Source organism: Myotis nattereri, assembly GCF_964212035.1.
Source record: "Myotis nattereri genome assembly, chromosome: 17".
NCBI classification, from domain to species: Eukaryota; Metazoa; Chordata; class Mammalia; order Chiroptera; family Vespertilionidae; genus Myotis; species Myotis nattereri.
In genome coordinates this window covers 7310280-7330555 of record NC_138092.1, presented here as the reverse complement: position 1 = coordinate 7330555, position 20276 = coordinate 7310280, and positions in this window count along the sequence as shown.

Genomic DNA, 20276 nt, shown 5'->3' with positions numbered 1-20276 from the left:
CCTGTGAGGTCAGATCATAACTTCAAATGTGTCTACGGAAACACATGGAGCAATAATGTACCGAGAAACATAGTGGGATTTCATGTTAAATTTGGCATTGGAAACCATTATTCTGCAGTGCAATGCAGATTCTTTAAAAAAAATAGTTTCTTGATTGGGGGCTGATTTTGAAAAAATCCCAAGTATAGTTTAGGTTCTGTCTCTGTTTAATGGTGGCCTCATTTAGTCCCACATGTTAAATAAATTCTGTGTTTCAGCCACTGTGCTAGGGCTGCTATGACATGAGCCACACACAGTGCTGCTTTTGGACACAGCGTGGCCTGGTTAGCACTGCCATCATCCCAGAATGTGGCGTAAAGGGGAAGCAGAAAGTGTAAGCTTAAAGCTTTGAGAACAGGTAGGAGGGAGTGTGATAGAAAGAGTGGGACTGATGCCCTAACCGGTTTGGCTCAGTGGATAGAGCGTCGGCCTGCAGACTGAAAGGTCCCAGGTTTGATTCTGGTCAGGGGCATGTACCTCAGTTGCGGGCACATCCCCAGTAGGGGGTGTGCAGGAGGCAGCTGATCGATGTTCCTAACTCTCTATCCCTCTCCCTTCCTCTCTGTAAAAAATCAATAAAATATATATTTTTTTAAAAAAGAGTGGGACTGAGTAAGGGAGGAGAAACAGGAGAGTTTTGAGATTTTTAGCCGCCGCATTCCATAAATAACTGTTTATGAGTGAGTTTTAAATTTTTATAGTTCCAAAGAAATGCCAAGTTTAATATTTCGTATTATTGAATACATATTGAACTGCTGAATTAAAATAAGAATTGGTCAGAGATTTGAAATAGTTAGGAGTGGTTTTTTTCCTCCCATGTGAAATAACAGGTTTGTTTTTTTTATTTAATCTTATTTTTAAATTAAATTTATTGGAGTGACATTGGTTAATAAGATTACAACAGGTGTGAGGTGCTATCTTATTTTAGTGTTGTTATTTTTAGAGAGAGAGAGATTGATCAATTTGTTGTTTCACTTACTGTGCATTCACTGGTTGATTACTGTAGGTTCCCTAACCAGGGATTGAACCCCACAAACTTGGTGTATTGGGGCCATGCTCTAACCAACTGAGCCACCCAGCCAGTGATACCAGAAGGGACGAGTAGGAATTCTTCCCGGGATCCTGTCTCTCGGAATCAAAGAATGAAGCCACGGGCCAGAGGCGTTCAAACAGGGCAGGAGTTTATTGCAAGCAGCAAACACAGGCTCCCCCTGCTCGGGGAGGGACCCAAATGGGTTGCTGCTCAAGCATTCTACTCTTCCCCTTATACCTTCTAAAGGCCCGCTCTTTGTCTATCTGTGTCGCTCTCTGATTGGTTCCTGGCCTTTTTGCAACATTTTATTTTGCACTTGCAAGAAAAACATCCTTGTTTCAAAACACCCTGTTTTCCAGCAAAACATCTTGTGGTTTCAGCTAGCTCCTTCCTCCTTCTTCCACCCCTTACCCTGTCTCCCTAATTCTGCTTTAACTCCTTTCACCAGGGCTTATTGCAGGTTTGATTTGCATTTCCCTAACAACTAGTGAAGTTGAGCCTCTACTCATATATCTATTGGCAACTTATTAAGTCTTCTTGGGAGAAATGTCTGTCCAGTTCTTCTGCCCATTGTTTGTTTGTTTGGTGTTGAGTTGTATGAGTTCTTTATATATTTTATATATTAAACCCTTGTCAGAGCTGTTGTTTGCAAATGTTTTCTCCCATTAAGTTGGTTTCCTTTTTTGTTTTGTTGGTGATTTATTTTGCTGTGCGGAAGATTTTATTAGAAGTTTATGGTTTCTAATAGTGTGGTGTTGTTTTTCTGGTGGAGTATTTAGGGTTTTTGATGTAAAGAATTGTGTCATCTAATAAAAATGGCACTTATACTTTTTCATTCCCAAATTGAAAGCATTTTACTTATTCCTCTTACCTGATTGCTCCAGCCAGCACTTCTAGTACAATGTTGAATAAGATTTTTTAGTTTGATATAGTCCCATTCATTTATTTTTGCCTCTACTGAGGTGTCAAATTCATAAAATCTTCTCTAAGACCAAGGTCCATAAGTTTAGGATCTATGTCCTCTTTTAAGTAATTTACTGTTTCAGATCTTATATTTAGGTCTTTTATCAAATTCGAATTAATTGTTGTACATGGGAACAAATTGCAGTCTGATTTCTTACTTTCACATGTGGGTTTATAATTTTCCCAGCACCATTTATTGAAGAGACTTTCTTTTCTCTATTGTATGTTTTTGGCTCCTTTGTCAAAAGTTATTTGCCAATACACATGTCGTTTTATTTCTGGGCTCTCAATTCTGTTCCATTGGTCTATGTGTCTGTTTTCCTGCCAGTACCATGCTGTTTTCATTATCATTGCTCTGTAGTATACTTTGAAGTCAGGTAGTGTCGTAGAGAGATGGTGACACTCTCATACTGAGAATAGAGTAACTGCTGTTAGGCGGGATATTTTTCAACTCATACATGAATCTTGGCAAATGTAGCTACTTATTAGTCTAGTGTCTCTTCATTGCCAACCTGCTGCCTATTTTTCTTTGATGTTTACAGTTATCCAATTTATATCCTTTCACCCAGCAACGAATACTGGCATTTACTTCAATATGCCGGAATTTGAAGTTTGCCAAGTGTGAGATGCAAGTTTCCATCAATCCAATGTTCTCTGTGATTCTCTGAATACCTTGGCAGAATGTATTACATTTTGCATTTTGGAGAAAATAAGCAAATGGTAAAAGTCTCATACAGAAATTACAGGCTCTCATAGAAATTAATACAGAGGCTGTTTTCTGTAGACAAGTGGAGCTTCGTACTATAAGTGGCGAGGAAACAGATTTGTCTGAGAGCCAATAGTAATTTTAAAGGCACCGAATGTACCATGAATGTGTTTCTACAAGTCAATGTTGTGAAGGCAAACCCCTATTCTGTAAAACTACTGTTTGGAATTCTCTGCTATTCTTTAGACAGCCTTTTATTCTGAAAAAAATAAGTTTGCTTTCTAGTCCCGTTTAACCTGCTTGAATAATGAGGACGATAAACTTAGCTGTCTGACCTTGTAGGCCAGAGACTAGATACACCCAATGCCATGCCAGGTGCATTTTTTAATTGGATAGAACTGTGTAGTTTTCAAGGCCGCCAGCAAGATAACCACTAAGCACACAAAGAGCTGGCTCTTCCATAAAAAGGGAAGTTCTGCTTGTAGCTTTGCTTAGAATTTGGATTCATTTCCCTAAGCCCACCGCGGTGAACAAAGTGTAACTCCAAGTTCTCAGAGCGTTGCTTGGTTCTTCTTCGGTTTTTCTGTAACAATGTGATGTAATATGATTAAGTGGACAGCGCAATGCACACTATGGTTCAGTTTAAAAAAAAAAAATCATTTTCCCCAGGAACACACAAACCATCACAAGTAAACCATTAAAGAAGAAAAGAAAGGAGGGGAGGATTGGGAAAGGGAAAGGAGGGGGGGGGGAAGGAGAGAGATCCTTTTATTTGTCCTAATTATGATAGACAAGGGTATCAGATAGTTATATCATAAAATTCCATCTTCCTGCCCTAACCGGTTTGGCTCAGTGGATAGAGCGTCAGCCTGCGGACTGAAGGGTCCCAGGTTCGATTCCGGTCAAGGGCATGTACCTGGGTTGCGGGCACATCCCCAGTAGGGGGTGTGCAGGAGGCAGCTGATCGGTGTTTCTCTCTCATCGATGTTTCAAACTCTCTATCCCTCTCCCTTCCTCTCTGTACCAAATCAATAAAATATATATTTAAAAAAAAAATTCAATCTTCCATCTTCTCACAATTTCCCAACTCAGGTGTCAATGCTTATTCACAGATTTCTTCCATTATTAGCCACAGAAGCAAGTATTTAGAGTTGACATTTATTTCCTGCAGATTTGGGGGGTTTAGAAAAGGTGTCTGTACAGCAAATGTTTCTAAAAGTTGAATGTGAATTTTGGTTGTATTTTTTTTATTATTATTAATGTACATCAGTAGATTCAATTCTTTTTTATTTTTAATTTCAAGAATTTACATTCAGCTCAGTAGGCAATAATTATCAGCATTCTATGCTGTTTTCTAGTGGCCTGGCTCATCTCCCATGTTATTCTCATCTTTTCTTGGTGGGTAAGGATGGGGAGATGAGGAGGTTTCCTAGCCCTGGGTCTGTAATCATTACCAGCCAGAGGTGGGACTGAATTAAAATAAAGTATTCTTACTTTAGGCAACATCAATTGCTAAGAGTCAGTCATAAATAAGATCCACTGGGAACTTCCAACATTTAAATATTAACATGACAAAGTCCAAATGCTAGCAGACACAAGAATCATAAAAATTCAGTTGGTTATTACTGAACCAAGAGTTTATTATACCTGGGGAAGCAGGTTCAAATCATGAATAAAACAGGTCTAAATACAAGCTGTTCCCAAGTAATTGGCCCTAACACTTGTGAGTATTAATAATTTATCTTTAAGTATCAGGAGATAAGTGGGCCAGAGATGCAAAAATTATTAAGACCGAGTGAACATCCCTATTGGGCATATGCTGATACATCTGACATCTCTTAGCAGCTTAAACTATGAGTATTTCCCCCTCAACTCATTTTTATTTTGTTTTCAAATATAACCAATATAGCAGTCAAAATTAAAAGAATCATTGAAATAACCTAGCTTTGGTTAGATTGGGATGAAGGCCGATTAGAAAAAAAGAGTTTTAAGAATAACTATGAAAATCTAATTCCCTGTATGCATTACATTCATGTGGAGAGCTGTTTTTGTTTTTGCTTTGTTATTGGTGGTGGTTTGTTTTAGTTTGATTTGGTTTGCCTTTTAAATATTTTAATGACTTGGCTCAATACTAACCAATTTAATAGAATATCTGGAGGTTGGCCTTAGATATTAATATCCACTTTCTAGGTGATTCAAACTCACAGGTAAAGTTGAGAGCAACTAGCCTAATTCTATGAGTCTTGGAAGTCAAGGTCAGCCTTGTAGGAACAGTTACCCTAAGAGACCAAGGAGGGATATGCCAAGTTATTCTTATCAAAATGGAATCTTAGCTTTATTAAGAAGTAGGCAAATTTATCTTCAGAATTTCAGGCTGTTCTTTCTGGATCTTTTTTTTAAAAAATTTTCCCTTATTTGATTAAAATATTACAAATGTGTCCTTATCCCCCCAATGTTCTCTCATCCCCCCAATCCACTCACATTTAACATACTCTTTTCCACCAACTTGCTTCACAACCCTGGAGCTTATCCCTTTGAAATGTACCTTTAGATCCCTCAAATTCACATAAAGAAATAAATAGCTAACACTACATAAATATGCTGTCAGTAATAAAGATAAATTACCAGTGATAGTGAGAATAATTTACCTTTGCTTATATTTTATAGTTTGCAATACATTTTTTCCTTTACTTTATAATTTGCTTCTCACAAAAGTTCTGTGAAGTAGTCATGCAGGTATCACCGTCCACATTGTTCAAGTGGTGAAAGGAGTTTTAAAAAGATGAGTTTTAAGAATAACTATGATTATGTTATTTATCAGCCACACAATGAGCAAGCGCCATTACCATTACTCAAACCCCAAGTCGTCTGACTCTAAATTCATTGCCAAACACACAGACAATGGTGAAAAGTTTGGGCACCCTTTTTGTTCTGCGGCAGATATTTGGAAAGCTTTTCAGTCCTTGAGACATCAGGTCGTAAAGACAGACATTTGTTTTGCTATATTTGACCAGCCCTGGTGATATTACAAAGGACACATAAACTTTCTGATAATTTTCCCTTTCTCCATTAATTTAAGCTTATTGTTTGTCAGAGTGAATTAAACTAGGGAAATAAAAAAAAACACTTCACAGGAAATCAACATTTAAAATTCAAGACTAGAGCATAATTTGGACAAATTAAAGATGTCAAGTGGTCTACTGGTACTATAGCTGTCACTCAATAGCTCTCTTAGGGTTTTCATCCAGCCACAAAATAAAGTGTCTAAGCTTAGCCAAAATAGGACCAATAATCATACAGAATGACAGAGCTTTCATTTCACTGGAGACAGTTCAGCTAGTTGTTGCATTGGGCTCCCGAGAGATGCATATGGAACACTTAGTCTATGAATGAAGCATGTGTGCTCTTCGGGGAGAGCTGGCCAAAGTGCTCAAGTGCATGGATTTTAGATAAGTCAGCGTGAACATGTGGTGTTGTGTGAATAAAACGTGATAGTGCCTATCGGAATGAGCCTGTATCATATTCTTTACTTGACATGTTAAGCAGAGCTTTCAGTTCTGGGCATACCAGTGTTCCAATTTTGTTCACAATTGTTTGTTCTGAGACTTTAAAACCAACGACTCTAACTTTTATCATCAAGAAATACTTAAAGAAGTGTCATACACTTAGCCCTAGCTGGTTTGGCTCAGTGAATAGAGTGTTGGCCTACAGACTGAAAGGTCTCAGGTTCGATTCCAGTCGCTGGCACATGCCAGGGTTGCGGATCCCCAGTGAGGGGCATGTGGGAGGCAGCCAATCAATGATTCTCTCTCATCAATGTTTCTCTCTCTCCCTCTCCCTTCCTCTCTTAAATCTATAAAATATATATATATATATATATATATATATATATATATATATATACACACATATATATAGATAGATATAGATATAGATATATAGCTGTATAGCTATATATATCACACTTAAATAGTATATTCTGTACCTCCAGGGTTGAGAACTCGTTTGTTCTCATCTTCATCCCCAAAAGCTCAGCCTGTTGAAAACTCCAGCCAATATTATACTTTTCATAGAGCATTCTACTGAGAATTACATATGTGAATTGAAATACCGCATTCTTGAATTATAATTCTCTTATCAGATAAAAAATATAGGGGAGAAGTGTGTGTGTGTGTGTGTGTATGTGTGTGTGTGTGTGTTCTCTAGTACATTTGTTCACATATAATGAACTAAATAAATGGGAATAATATCTATGTTCTTGTTTGTTTGTTGGCACCTTATTTTAAAACCTCTAATTGACACCAATATAATTCCTTGCTATATTATTCATGGATCATTTTAAGGTATCTTGGACTGGGTTCCCCAGAAATCAGGACCTATAATAAAGTAGAAGTGCTTTATTTGGAAATGAGATTCACAAAGTAGAAATGAGAGCTGACAAAAAGGGAAGACGGGAGGACCAATTCAAAGAGGCCTCCCCGAGCTGACTGTTGTTACGGTGCACATGGTTGCTCAATCCCATGAGACCTCTTGAAGAGCTTTGTGAGCACATTTAAGGGTGTTCTCTAGAGTAAGAAAGGAGGAAACCTCCATCCATGGGCTCCTGCTTTCCTTCCGTCAAAGGTCTGTTTTTCAGAGCACATCCAGATTCCACTCGAGTGAGTGTTCAGAGATTTAGCTCACTCCAGCAGCTGTATCAACAGAGGCCTTCTGGGAGGGCCATAAATGCTGTCGGGAAATGCAGGCATGAAAGCGGCTTGAGCCAAAGCAGAGCTGGTTGTTCCTGCGGCTACAATAAGGAAGAATAGGTTGTGGTACCTAAGAGGTGTCTGATGTATGAGGGGTCCCTGATTAATGAATAGGCTGGATTCCAAAAGTGTACACATAATCTGTCATATGAATGGTTAATTCTTCACATGAACTATCTAAAGCTCTAGATCCATCTCTTTCTATAAACATATATGAAGAAAATCTCCAGGTAATCCACAGAGACCCACTTAACCCATACGGATAAAAATATTAACTTTTTTCCCCAATGAAAATTGTGTTGACCGATACTATTCCAACTGTGTCATGCACTGTGTCAGCTGAACATGCTATTTGTCGTTTAGTAGCTCTTGGACCAGGGGTCCTCAAACTTTTTAAACAGGGGGCCAGTTCACTGTCCCTCAGACTGCTGGAGGGCCGGACTATAGTTTAAAAAAAACTATGAACAAATTCCTATGCACACCGCACATATCTTATTTTGAAGTAAAAAAACAAAATGGGAACAAATACAATATTTGTATTTGCATGTGGCCCGCGGGCCGTAGTTTGAGGACCCCTGTCTTGGACAATGGCTGCCACAGCCTCAGTCAAACCAGGCTTACCTCTGAGATCTCTGTTCTGTCCCATGGATCCCTGTGCCTGCTCTTGTGCTACCAGGCTCTTTTGACTTCAATGGCTCTGTGGTATACTTTGACATCCAATATTCTGATCCCTCCAATTTTGTTTTTCTTTCTCAAGATTGCTTCCACTCTTCAGGGTCTTTTTTGGTTCCATATACATTTGGGGAATATTTGTTCTAGAGCCGTGAAATATCCATTGGTTTTTTAATAGGAATTGCATTGAATATATAGATTGCTTTTGGTAATATGGACATTTTAATGAGGTTAATTCTTCCATGAGCACGGTACATGCTTCGTTTGTTTCTCTTTTCAATGCCATGTAGTTTTCTGAGAACAGGTCTTGTACCTCCTTGGTTAAGTTTATGTCAAGGTACCTTACTTTTTTGGATGCAATGACACATGGAATTTTTTTTCAGTTTTTCTTTCTGAGAGTTCATTATTAGAGTATAAATATGCCATCAATTCCTAGATGTTGTTTCTGCATCCTGCTACTTTGATGAATTCATTTATCAAACCTATTAGTGTTTTCGTGGAGTCTTTAGGTTTTTCTATGTACAATAATGACAAATTCACTTCCTCCTTTCCAATTTTGATGTCTTTGATTTTTTTTCTTCTTGTCTGATCACTGTGGCTAGGACTTCCAGTACTGTGTTGAGTAAGAGTGGTGAAAGTGGACCTCCCTGTCTTGCCCCTGATATTAAGGGAAACACTTTTAGTTTTTCCCACTCAGTATGATGGCGGTGCCCCATGGCCCTGGCCGGGGGCAATGGGTCTCGGCCACTGCCCACCGTCTCCTCCCAACGAGGACACTGCAGATCCTCCAATATGGCCCGCTCTCCCATCCCAAGTGGCTAGAAGCTCTGCTGAGCAGAGAGTGCTGGCTACAGGTGGCTCCCATGCCAGGAGAGCCAGACCCGCCCGCCTCAAGTCCCTGCACCCACAGACACCCACCCCCATGCACAGGCATGCACGCTCTCCCTCACCAATGCTCACCCACCCCACTCACCCACCACACTCTCACCCTCACTCGGTCCTGCCCTCTGCCATGGTGGAATCCCCTCACTCAAATCTTCTGATAAATCATCCTCTACCAGATTATTCTGTTTTACTTTTTCTAAAATTATAAAACCTTGAATGCCTATAATATCATCTGATTGCAAAAAAATTATTTCTTGGCATATCTCATATATCCAGCGTACACATGCATGGGTTATCAGTGCCCCGTTAGTTGTGAAAAAAAGAAAAGAAAAAGTTTTGTCTCAGACAAAGTGCTGAGCATTCTCTAGCACAGAAAGACTGCTTGTCATCGTTTACCTCCAAACAGCCCTCCACCCTCTTTTTCCCAGGCCTCTCCATGTTATTTGTTTACTACTATTTAAGTGGTAAGTAATGGATTTGGAGAACTGCGTTTAAGAATGTTTGACCTATGTTCCTATGGAAGGCTATAATTGCAGATTAGATAAATATTGTGACAAGTAGGTTACTGAGATGCCATTTTTAAATTTTCTAATAAACATTACTACTACTACTACTCTTGACAAGTCAGCAATGAGGGGTCGACAAAATATGCCAGGAGATGGAAATTCAAGACATTTTCCAAAACCACCTCGAAACCATTGAGTCTGAGGCATTCCATCATGTGTCTCCACAAATGAAAATGCAGACCTCGCTTGCTTTCACCCTTAGGATTTCCTTCACGTTGCCTTTCTCATTGGGAATGTCTTCCTTCTTCCCCTCTGTCCATTTAAACGCAACCTTTACTTTAAGGCTCAGCTGGAAAAGCACCCCCACTAATAGAGCCTTCATCAATCTTTTATTGCTGGGACTATTTAAAGTAATTATAGAATTCACAGTGTAGCATGTGTATTTTGTTATGTATTTTTCAGCATTGTGTAATAAATATTTTTTCCCTCAACCAAAGAGAGAATGGTGTCCCTCACAGCCTCAACTGTGCTACGTATTTTCCCAGTAATTCATCTTTGATTGTTTATATATTCTAGTGACACTTAAACAAACATCTAATCATATTTCTTTTCCTGTTATTTAAATTCATTTCTTATTTTACTCATAAATAAAAATCGTCTGAGCCAAAATTCTATTAACTAAATATGTGAATATACACACACACACTAGTATATATATATATATATATATATATATATATATATAGAGAGAGAGAGAGAGAGAGAGAGAGAGAGAGAGAGAGAGTTCATTTATGTGTATATTTTATCTATTATCTACTTAATACTTCTTATTTAATTCATTTTGGTCAATACAACATAATTTTGTAGAGACTGGTCATTTTTAACTCAAAGAGTTTTTCGTGTTTTTTTTTTTTTTAAATATATTTTATTGATTTTTTTACAGAGAGGAAGGGAGAGGGATAGAGAGTTAGAAACATCAATGAGAGAGAAACATTGATCAGCTGCCTCCTGCACACTCCCCACTGGGGAGCCCGCAACCAAGGTACATGCCCTTGCCCGGAATCGAACCTGGGACCCTTCAGTCCGCAGGCCGATGCTCTATCCACTGAGCCAAACCGGTTAGGGCTTTTGGCTGGAATTGAACCCGGGAACTTTCAGTCCGCAGGCTGACACTCTATCCACTGAGCCAAACCGGTCAGGGCTCAAAGTTTTTAACACAGAGTCTTATGTTTAGAATGGTGGCCTAAACAAACAAATAGGCCCTTAGTAATAATTCTGACTACTTTAAAAATAATTAAAAATATCCCTAATTTTGTGTCCATAAGAGATTCTAATGAATGATGTTTTTGCTGCTTAAAAAAATACAGGAAAAATAAGTTTTGGCTAAAACATCATACAACTAGTTTATTGGCATTTTTCTTTTGTTAACAAGCTGTTGGCATCGTGTATACAATGTTAATGTCTTCTTGATGCCAAAATATTTACCATAACAGGAAGCTGACATATGGGGAGGAACCCACTTGATTTCTTCCATATACTTAATGCTAAACAACTGATTGACTTAGTTATTTAAATGGAAACAGCCACATTAACAATTATTGTGGAAGTTTATATCCTAGTCCCTCAAATTTAGACTAACAAATGATGGAGGAAAATGTGAATAGATATTTTTCTCTTCCAGGAGGACTCTTGCCTCTCTAAAACCTCCTGAGGGCACTTGGCTTAAAAAAACAGGTTTACCGCTAGTGGTTCTACTGGCAGTCTGCTGAAGAGGCTAGTGAAATGCTTTGCTTTATTGATCACAAACAGAAATTGTTTCAAGCAGCTTCCACCTTTACAAATAAAAGCTCATCTGAAAACTGTTGTGATACTGAAAGCATGGTGAACTGGTCAGAGGAGGAAACAGACCACGTTTTTGATCAGAAAAAAATCCACTGTTTTCCATCTCTCCTTTACCTAATGGCACGGGAAATCGCATTAATCTAAGCAATCTCTAAGTGCGCCCTGCAGTATTCTAATGACACCATAATTGTTCCTTGAGTTTTAGAAGAACTTGGATTCTGACAGGTTCTACTGAGGTGTAAAAACATTAAATTATAAACGCTAAGACATCTTTTCCAGAAGAGGTCCTGAGCGAAAAAGCAGTATCTATCACTGAAGGGAAATAAGTTTGGGAGCCAGAAGACTTGGATGAAAGTCTCAGCCTCCTCACTAGCCAGTTCTGCTTTACCATTAACCAGTGATGCCACTTGGCCCTGGCTACTCGAACTGCCTGACTCTCATCATCTCCTCCGTAAAAGTGATGACTAATACCTGCTTAAGAAAAGACCCGCGTTACCTGTCTGTGGTGACATTAAATAACATAGAGATAGGAGTACTCCTTGTAACCCCAAAAAGAAAACACTGTCAGCCCAGGTCACTGACTTCTCTGTTGTTGTCAGTGATATTATCAGACAGCACATGGGCTGTAGGGCCATCAGGCCCTTTGACCTAGAGAGCAGGGCTGCAACTCCATCAGCGTCCCCTAAAAATATGGGTGATTAACGTCCTACCCTCTTGTGACTCTTTAGTGTCAAGTTGGCTACAGCCCCTGCATGGTTGATTTTATTACGTATTTTCTTTTGAATGTTAGTGATGTGTGGGCAGAATCTATACCCATGTATTTGCATTTGGTCAATAAAAAAAAAGCTTTAAAAACTACACAAGATATCACAACTAAACAAACTTAGCCTGGGGTACTTCAGCATGCAACAGTGGGCAAGATGGTCAAATTTATAAAATCTGAAGACTTAGAAGAGAGCTTAGAAACCTAATCCTCCACCTGCCAGCTCATGAGAGAATCCCCTCTACATGTTTATGACCAGACAGATCCTATTTATTACTTCCCTGCATTCAAACAGTTTCCTCTTCACTCTATGCTAGATGGGTCAGCTTGTCTCACAGTGTAACCATACAGAGGTTCGGCTGTTTGCAGCAAAAAAAGCCAAACTCGTGAGGCAGGTGCTGATGAAGAAGAAAGTGGTTTATTCACCCTAGCTGGTGCGTCTCAGTGGATAGAGTGCTGGCCTGCGGACTGAAGGGTCCCAGGTTTGATTCCAGTCAAGGGCAAGTACCTGGGTTGCAGGCTCGATCCCCAGTGGGGGCGGTGTGCAGGAGACAGCTGATCAGTGATTCTCTCTCATTATTGATGTTTCTCTCTCTCTCTCTCTCTCTCTCTCTCTCTCTCTCTCTCTCTCTCTCTCTCTCCCCCCCCCCTTTCTCTCTAAAATCAATAAAAATGTCTTGGGGGAAAAAAACACAAAAGTGGTTTATTCAAGTGTTGGCAATCTGAAAAGATGGGAGACTCTCCCCCAAAGCCATCTTCACATCTCAGTGCAGGCAGCGGGTTTTATCAGGAGAGAGAGGGAGCCCAGAACAAAGAAATCAGAAGGAAGGCGATTGAGCGTTCGCTATATGTAAGTCATCACAGTCCATTCCAATGATCATCTTGAAACTGGTCAAGCAGAGGTCCTGTTTTTACGGTTGAGAGTCTGCAAGTCTTCTGGAGACAGACTGTCCAGTTGCTGGAGTCAGCCTCCTTTTCCAAAGCTAGTTCCTATAATATGGTAAGAGGCTGTTAGCTATTTATGGGAGGCATGACAGACCCTGCCTTTGCCTTAACCGATCCATCCTCTTCCCTGATTTGGGGAGAAGCTTTGTTCATTATATGTTACTAGAGGCCCAGTGCATGGATTCATGTATTGGTGGGGTCCCTCGGCCTGGCCTGCATGTTTTCAAACTATATTTGTTTATTAAATTTCTGATTGGAATTCATAACTAGAGTTGAGTTTGTTTTACACATAAAGTTAATGCACACACACACATATTAACATGTTAACTTCTATTCAGAAATTAATTTATAAAAATAATATATTTTCAATTTTATGTTTTCAAGTGCTCTAACATCACTGTTTATCCTCTTGTCCTAAATTCATTTTCTCTAATGTAATCAAGAACTTTACCGGAAAGCTAAAAGTATTTTTCCACTTACCTGTGGAAAATTTAAGGCATTTGTTTTGTCAGAAACTGGAAAAAGCTTGCTGGACACCAGGAATCAGCCCATATAAGAAACTGAAACTGTCCTACAGACACCTGATAGAACATGTGCCTTCCAAGCCCACCAACTCAGCCCCCAGACCCACCGACAGACAAGAGCTTCCCACCAGGGACTGCGTATAAGGATGAAACTCCAGCTCTTTGGTGCTGCCATCATCCACTCAATGACCACTTGGTTCTGGGCTGTGCAGCCCTTTCTTTGGATATCCCATCCCCCTTTCATTAAATACATTCTGCTTTTCTTTCATCACCATCTGAGATGGCTATTTAGCCAGTCCACATACCACCCACTTTAACCTTTCAGGGTTATCCTTGTCAGGTTTTGGTATCAAAGGATTAATATCCAAAATATATAAATAACTCATACAACTCAACATCAAACAGATAATGCAATTAAAAAAAATGAGCAGAGGACCTGAACAGACATTTCTCTCAAGGAGACATACAAATGGCCAACAAATATATGAAAATATGCTCAAATTCACTAGCTGTTAGGGAAATGCTAATCAAAACTACAATGAAATCCACCTCACACTTTTAAATGGTTCATCTTGATTGGGATTCTCTGTGCTTCCTGAACTTGTGTGGCATTTTTCTTCAGCAGGTTGGGGAAGTTTTCTGACATTATTTCTTTAAACAGGTTCTCTGTTCTTTGCTCATCCTCTGTCTCTTCTGGTATTCCTGTAATGTGGATGTTGTTACGTTTTATGTTGTCCCAGAGCTCCCTTAAGCTATCTTCCTGCTTTTTAATTCTTTTTTCCATTTGCTGCTCTAGTTGGGTATTTATTTCTACCTTGTCTTCCAAATTGCTGATTCGGTCCTCTGCTTCATCCAATCTACTTTTAATACCTTCCAGTGTGTTCTTCATGTCAGATATATCGTTCTTCATTTCTGTCTGGTTCCTGTTAATGGCATCAATTTCTGTTCTCATGCTGTTGTAATTTGCACTAAGTTCCTTAAGCAGCTTTTTAACCATTGCTTTGAACTCTATTTCAGATAGGTTGCTTGCCTCCATCTCATTTAGTTCTTTTTCTGGAGAGTTCTTCTTTTCTAATTTGGGTTTTTTTTCTTTGTCTCCCCATTTTAGCTGTCTCTTTATATTTGATTCTATGTGTTAAATAGAACTGCTATTCCTCCCAGTTTTTGTGGGATGACCTTATGTAGAAAGTGTCTTGAGAGGTTCAGTGGTGTAGTGTCTTTGTTCACCTGAGGTGGATGCTCTAAGAATGCCCCTTGTGTGTGTTGTTTGGGCTTTCCTGTTGTAAATGGGACTTGATTGTTGATGTCCCATTTGTGGGAGGGGTCTCCCCTCTGACTTGCTGCCAGTGAGGTTCAACCCCAATGTCTTTGTGCCAGCTGTCCAGTGGTTAGGGATTCCTTAGCTCAGAGACTGGGTCTGCCATGAGTCTCACACCTTGATTGATTCTGTTCTGGGCTGTACTGCAGAGCTGGTCCTGCAGGTGTCAGTTGCAGGTGTTTGGGGTCCTGCTTGCTTTTGCCTCACTGAGCAGTCTGGGATGGTGTCAATAGCAGGGACCCAAACTGCTGTTTTTGATTAATTAGATCAGGCAAAGACTCAAAGCCTTCAGAGAACCATCTCTGCCTGCAAACTAATTGTTTTCAGTCTTGAGTGTCCTCAGGCAATCATCCACCAGTGGGGTGAGAGGTTTTCCAACAGGGTGGGGCAATTGCTTCTGCCTGGAGGAAGATGGTGAAGAAATTAAAAATGGCAGCATAGTAAATGGAAGCCCATACTGGAATTACAACTAAAATACAGAATAAACACCCTGAAAAATGAACTGAGGACTAGCTAGAGAGAACCCTGATAATCAAGGACAGAAAGTGGGGACAGCATAGAGTCTGCTAGGAGGGGCAGAGGAGCAAAAGGGCTGGCCAGGCTCCCGCAGACAGCATCTGAAGTACTAGACCAGGGGTGGGCAAACTTTTTGACCTGAGGGCCACAGTGGGTTCTTAAACTGGACCGGAGGGCCGGAACAAAAGCATGGATGGAGTGTTTGTGTGAACTAATATAAATTCAAAGTAAACATCATTACATAAAAGGGTACGGTCTTTTTTTTCAATAGTTTTATTCATTTCAAATGGGCCGGATTCAGCCCGCAGGCTGTAGTTTGCCCACGGCTGTACCAGACAGATATCTCAGCTGTAGAGGGTTGCCACTGAAAACTCTAGGGTTTAATCCCCAAGTTGGGCCTCCCAGCGGAGAGTACCAGAACTGAAAAAGGAGCCCACATAACATCTGTCTGTAAAAACAGCAGGGTTGCTGTCTGTCGGAGAGACACAGCCTCTTGCACCTCCACACTTTCTACCAATCTTGATGTGGCTTCCTCTTTACGTCCTTGGATATAAAGGATCTCTCCAGTTGGTTATTCAGGATGATTTTTGTATATTTTAGTTGTATTCTTTTTGGTCCTGGGAGAATGTCAGTGTAGCTTCCATTTAATCTGCTGCCATTTTTGAATTTTTAGGGGAGGATTGTTAAAATCATTCCATATAGAATTCCAAAGTGAGAAAAAAGTTATATGTACTGAGATTTCAGGTGAGGAAATGGAGAGAGGTGATACCACTGACTAAAACAGGGAAGTTGGGTGAGACCATCAGTTCTACAGAAATATCATATATTCTATTTTAAACATACACATTTAAAGCATGTTGAATTTCAAAATATAGCATACCACCCAGGGAATCTTTCTGAAAGAACTAGTTCTAGAACATATATTATGGGTTAAGAACTATGATACATGATTTACAGATATTATCAAATTTGATCTTCACAACACAGGCCCCAAAAAAAGGAAGCCCAGAAAACGAGAAGATTTAGAAATGGCAGATTTGAAAGTCCATAGTACCTTAGAAACCAAGAAAGAAGACTTTCAAAAAGATGGATTTGATTACTCAGGTCAAGTGCAATATAAACATAAAGCTAGAATTGTGTGTGTGTGTGGGGGGGGGGGGAACAGATTTGGCCATTACAATATCATAGTGACTTTAGAGGGTGCAGTTCCACTAGTTACATGGAACCAGTTTGTGGTGGTTAAATGGGAAATTAGAGGTATGGACATAAGAAGAGTGGGTCTCATACTGCCTTTCACATGGTTTTTCTTCATCCGCTTCTATATCATATAACCATAGCTGTACATAGTCAATATTCCTACATTTGAGACTTTCATCAGAATGTCAATTACATTTAGACTTGGAGCCTCTGCTGTCTGGTTACCTCAGCCATTTCAGGTCACCCTTTTAGTTCACAGGCATCTTCATGCTCTAAAAAGAGCAGAAAATCCTGTCGAGATTCTAAATCACATTGACTTACAACAGGCAGAAATCCTTTACAAGGGAAAACAGTGGGAAAGGGCTGTGTGGTGATCAAGGAAAGAGGACAGACTTGATAAAGCTTTCTAAGAATTTCTTCCTTTTCCCATTGTACCTGTCTGGCCACAGATTACTCATGGCCAGACGGTGTCTACACTTTCATGAGCTTTCTGGCCGAGGCCAGCCTTGTGTGACTTCTCCAAGGAGAAGTAGCTGGTTCTACTGCAGAAGCAGCTCTCCTTCTAGATTTCAACATGGAATTTTTGTGCAGTTGGGCTTGCTTCTCTTTGGAGTTATAAACCAGACAAGAAGATACACATGGCTGATAATTTACACTAAAAAAACCCTTACATTGAATTATACATGGGTGACTTATTAAATGAAGGACATTATCAACATTACATTTGTCATAAATGAAAAACTTCCAATTTGAATGGATATAATCCATTCACTGTTTTATGAGCAGACTAGCTTCCAGAGAGAATCACAAATCCAAATAATGTCTCTGAGTGATGAATTTTATGTTCTCTTCACAGGGATGGCAAAAAAAAATTGTAAAATCTTTATGCATAATGACGGTTCCTCTTTGGCCAAACATAAAAAAAAAAATCATTTAAAGAAAAATTTCCTGAGACTATTTGGAAATGTTTCTGTCCAGCTGCAAACATTATAATAGGCAAGCTGGCAAATATTAGCTTAGATGAGAGAACTGCATGAAGCCTTTTATTTCTTTACTAGTTCTCATCAAATCTCCAGGTCCATCCATGCTGTTGCAAAAGGTAAGACTTCGTTCTTTCTTTATGGCCGCATAGTATTTCATTGTGTAAATGCACCACAGCTTTTATATTCATTCATCTACTGATGGGTGTTTGAGCTGTTTCCAGACTCTGCTTATTGTAAATAATGCTGATATGGTCATATGGGTGCACATATTCTTTCAAATTGGTGTTTTGGGATTCTTAAGATATATTCTCAGAAGTGGGGTTGCTGGGTCAAAAGGCAGTTCCATTTTTAATTTTTTTGAAAAATACTACATAATCTTTTTTACAGTGTCTGCACCAGTCTGCATTCCCACCAACAATGCACTAGGGTTCCCTTTCTCCACCTTCAAAAAAAAAATTTTTTTTTTTTTAATTTAGCTAGTCAGACCATTGAACATACTTGAATTCCTCTCTTTAAAATATGTAGCAACACTATAGACATCAGGTTCTTTGCTCAGAAGGCTACTGTGCCAGCATCAAAGTTGACATGCAGGATTAGGTTAAATATTAAAATGTGTCTCTTTGTAGACAACATGTTGTGCTGTTTGATTCATCTATTAAATAAAAACTACTTAGATCATTCCATTTATTTTAAGTATCTTATTTGACAGCAAACCATTTTCACTGAAAGAGAAATAGTGACATCTACTGGAACAATCTAGTTTTATCTAAAGTCTAGTAATTAACATTTCCTCTCAAAATAAATGTTCAAGATACACATGCTCTACCTGGTAGAAATAAAAATGTACCTTTATGATGGAAGTGGCACCTGCTACATACCATGATATTGCTTTATGGTGCCAATATTAGTAACTAATTCCCTTCCTAAAATAAAAACATGGAAATTCTTCAGTAAATTCCTAGAGCAAAAACAAAACAAAACAAAAAACACACACAACAAAACTTATTACTAGGATTTGAGTTTTCCATGATTCTAACCATTTGAACAATGCAATCTGAGTGTGGCAAGCACTGTGTTCTGTACAAAGGTATGAAAACATATGGATTTCAATCTGTATATTTTTAGGTGGCAAGATCAGTAGAAATTGAGGGAGAAAAAATGCATAATGGCCTTCATGTAGAGTGTGGGGTTAGGCAAGGTTACCTGTAGAAGATCCTTAGAAATGGGATTTAGAAATGGGCTTAACAATATGATGATGGTTTAAAATACTGAAAAACAGAAATGGCGAAATTACTGAGCACAGGGAAGTGAAAGCATTGACCGACAGCACTAGAGGCCCAGCCTAGAGGCTAGGAATTTTCAAGGACACACACCTACAGAAATCGGATCACCCTCCAGCACCTCATTTGTTTACCAAAACACCTGGTCGTCTGTGAAATGCACCAAAGTTGGGATCCAGGATCTCAGGATCACACATAGTAGATATTGTTCCATTTTAACTTAGATTGCACGGAATTTTTCTAACAAGTATCACATCCGGTTTCACGCTACCCTCCCTCTCCCTCACATCGCATTAACCCGATGGTTTGCCCTGGGAAGACCCACAGTGAGTCCCCCTCACAGTTGCTCTGGGACTTGGGTTACAGAACAGTGCTCCATGAATTCCCTTTAGAACAATTTCTTGCTTCCTTTTTTGGATTATGAGAGAAAGTCCAAATACATATTTTCTTTTTAAATTTGTATTGAATTTATTTTGGTGACATTGGTTAATAAAATAATATAGGTTTCAGGTGTTCGATTCTATAACACATCACCTGTATATCGCATTGTGTGTTCATCACCCCAAGTCAAGTTTCCTTCCATCACTATCCATACCCCTTTTATCCCTTCTACCCCCCCGCCTCCCCTTTTCCCTCTGGTAATTACCATACAGTTGTCTGTCTATGAGTTAGGAGCACTGGTCCTCAAACTACGGCCCATGGGTCACAAGCAAATACAACTATTGTATTTGTTCCCGTTTTGTTTTTTTTCACTTCAAAATAAGATATGTGCAGTGTGCATAGGAATTTGTTCATAGTTTTTTTAAAACTATAGTCCGGTCCTCCAACAGTCTGAGGGGTAGTGAACTGGCCCCCTGTTTAAAAAGTTTGAGGACCCCTGGTTAGGAGGCTGGGTGAAAAAGGTGAAGGGATTAAGCAGACACAGCAACCATAGTTTCTTAATTTGGGGATCTTCTGAACATTTAATGCCATTAAATTCATTACCCATAGAAAGAGACTCACAAAGTAGACAAAGAATATACTACAGTAAGCATATTTCAGAAAAATGAAACCTGAAGACATGAATTCACACATCTGGCAGTGATTCATAATTGAATATTATTTTCTCTCTAGTTATGATGGTTTGCATCAGCCTCAATCCTCGAACTGAAAGTAGCTGAGCGATATTGCTGAAACCTTCCCTTTATCCCAGCTCCATCTGTGCACAATAAAAGGTTTAACTAGAATTCACTCTGCTAGCATCACACGAGCAATTTCAAGGAAGGCATTGAAAGAAAATGATTACCTGAGGAGCCTCGGGCTGGCAGGGAAATCTCTCCCTTGTAGGGTGTGCTTCTAACAGATGTCCGTGAGGGC